This window comes from Dipodomys spectabilis, unplaced genomic scaffold (genome assembly GCF_019054845.1).
Source record: "Dipodomys spectabilis isolate Male_0828 unplaced genomic scaffold, ASM1905484v1 ptg001824l, whole genome shotgun sequence".
Lineage (NCBI taxonomy): Eukaryota > Metazoa > Chordata > Mammalia > Rodentia > Heteromyidae > Dipodomys > Dipodomys spectabilis.
The window spans coordinates 6099-9005 of NW_024872501.1; the positions used below are offsets into that span (position 1 = coordinate 6099).

The 2907-nt window shown below is 40.1% G+C and overlaps 1 pseudogene; it reads left to right on the plus strand.

The window, feature by feature from the left end:
* The first annotated feature begins 379 nt into the window (after positions 1 to 379).
* On the plus strand, positions 380 to 1053 carry LOC122103128 (annotated as a pseudogene).
* Positions 1054 to 2907: the final 1854 nt, after the last annotated feature.

A 2907-nucleotide genomic window follows, 5' to 3' on the forward strand; every position in this document is an offset into this window, starting at 1 on the left:
GCAATGAATTCCTTTTTAGAAAAGTAATTTAGTTTATAATTATTATAAAGAGGTTGTGTAGAGGGATTTCAATTTCATGAGGCAGATAAATACATTTCCTTTCATACAGCATCTTCTGTTCCCTCACTCTCATCCAATGAGCTCATTTACATTCTGTCCCTTCCTCCCTTCAATTGTCTACCCTTTCCATACCCTCCTCTTTAATGCACCCAATTTTTGGTATTGATATTTTCAGGCTTTGACCTAGTCTTTCTAAAGGTTACAGTATTTGGGCCACATTGGCAGCAGCGATGGTGGAGCAGGAAGTCTCCCAGAATGAAGACAATAATCACATGCAAGGTAAACTGCGTGAAGGGCACGCCAGAAGTACTGGACCCTCTTCTTCAGGTACATGACCTAAAGTAAGCCCTCTGGGGCTCAGGAGTTCATGTGCTCGGGAGCACACTCCTGTTCTTCCCTCATGGCCAGCAAAAGAGCACAGCAGCACTGTCCATGTTGGTGTTGGAGTCCCCAAAGAAGGCAGAAGTGGATATAGTGTCTGGCTAGGATGTTCAGTTTGATGGACCCCACTGATCCAGAGCCATGAAGTGTTTCAGTTGGGGTTCCTGGAAACAGGGCCACCCATGGTTCCATTTGCTTTGGGCATTGACTCTGTGGAAAGCGAGAACTACTGGGAACCTTGATACTACTTTCTATACTCCACAGACAGTGTTGGCTCTGCCAACATACTGGTGGAGGACTCCATGGCCCAAAGATTCACAGGCAAGTGGACATGCTCGTACCCCAGGCAGTGCTGCAGTTTCTCTATTGGAAAAACAAAAGCAGGTCTGTGGTCTTCATCATGTATGCATAGAAGTACCATCCAACAAACACGGGCCACCCTCTGTCCAATCCCTGCTCCACTTCATCTGGTTTCTGCTGCGAGCCATGGATGGTGCCAAGCTGACTGTATTCATGGTGCTGTATTAGTAGTGCCAGCCCTCCCTGTTCAGGCACCTGATGCATGACAAGTATCTCAACAGGACAGAACAGGACAGGACAGTTCTCCCTTAGGGTGCACCCAAGCTTTCGTCTTCCTATGGTGGTGCTAGGCCACCTCCTGGCCTGCATTATTTACCCTATCACCTAAAATGTTCTTTCTTATTTATGGTCTATGCATTAAAAATTTCTTCAAAGACAAGATAAACTGTTCATGGCTTTCATACTCACTGCTCTAAATCCTGAGATGCTTACATTATGCCATTCTGCTTTGAGTAAAGACCCTCCAAATGGATTTTATAGAACCTTTCAAATGTTATACAAAAAATAAGGACTAAGTAAATGATGAATAAAGTACTTAATGGTTAGAAGACTCAATGTCCTGAAAAGATTCGCCTTAATTGCTCAGTACATGGAATACAATTCCAGACAAAATTCAGCTCGGTATTTTTTTAAAGAAACTTTTAAGGGCTGGCAAGGTGGCTCAGTGGTAGAGTGCTTGCATTGCATACATGAGGCCCTGGGTTCGATTTCTCAGCACCACATAAGCAGGGGAAAAAATCCGGAAGTGGCGCTGTGGCTCAAGTGGGCGCTAGCCTTGAGCCTAAGAGCTGAGGGACAGCGCCCAGGCCCAGAGTTCAGGCCTACGACTGGACCAAAAAAAAAAAAAAAAGAAACTTTTAAGAGGGCAGCGACTATTTCTTACGTTCCTAAAGAAGTATTTTTGTAGAATCAAAATGATCTCTTCAAAGTTTTAGGAAAAGTCAATAATAAATTCATCAATGCCTAGAGTTTTCTTGATTGGAATGCATTTAAAAGTACATTAACAAAATATGTGTAGATTCTGTTTGTTTTTCTCTTTCTTCCGTAAGTAGGTTTGATACATTTCATTTTAGCTAGTACTCTACCCACTAAGCTATGCCTTTAATGCATAATTTCGGGTTACTTAATATGCCAGAAAAGATAATAGTGATAATAATGCTATTAAGACCTTCACCCATCTAGATACCCATATTTTGTTTGTTTTGGTTTGTATTCTATCAGTATATTTGTATGTCATAAGGATTGTTTTTGTTTTTGTGCTGTTCCTTGAGCTTGAAATCAGTACCTTGCCCTCTCCTTGAAACTGGACATTGTTAGCACACACCGGTAATTCTAGATACTCAGAGAGCTGATATCTGAGAATCCCGGTTTCAATCCAGCCCAAGAAGGAAAGACAAAGAGTTTCTTATCTCTAAATAATCCTCCCCAAAAATTTCCAGCATTTTGGGTGTTAATTGGAGATAGGAGTCTCACAGATTTTTCTCCCCTGGTTGGCTCTGAAACAAAATCTTCATCTCTTTGCCTCCTGCGTAGCTACGATTTCAAGCTTGAACTTATACTCTTTTATTCTTCTATTGTCTTCTATTCTTCTTTTGCTCCCCTATGAATATTTAAGAATCACTTAATTAAGAGGTTTAAAAATCCTGCTTTTGAACACAGCAGAGAACAACAATGAAAATAAAAGCTATGTCTGATCAAGGGTAAAACACCGCCCTTGAAGGAAAATGCATAAGTGAGAAGGCAAGGTCCTGACTTTAAACCCCAATATCAGCACTCAAAAACGTTGTTTTCCTTGAGCTTTATATTAAATTGCTCAGAAAAACACCATTGTAGTAATATTTAGCGTTACTATTACAATCATCAGGTATATTTATTGATGTTATTCTTTATTTTCCTAAATTTTACTTACACATTTATATCCAGTAATGGAAAGACAAGATTACAGTTTCACAAGTATTTATGGCAGTTGAATATATGGATGAGAGGTGCATAAAAGTAGTTTGGATTGAAAATAGATATTTGCAAGCTCTTCACATAAGGAAATGATAATTGAAGAAGCTGTGAGCATGTATGAAATAAGCTACAGAAACCAGCAAGGAAAGATAA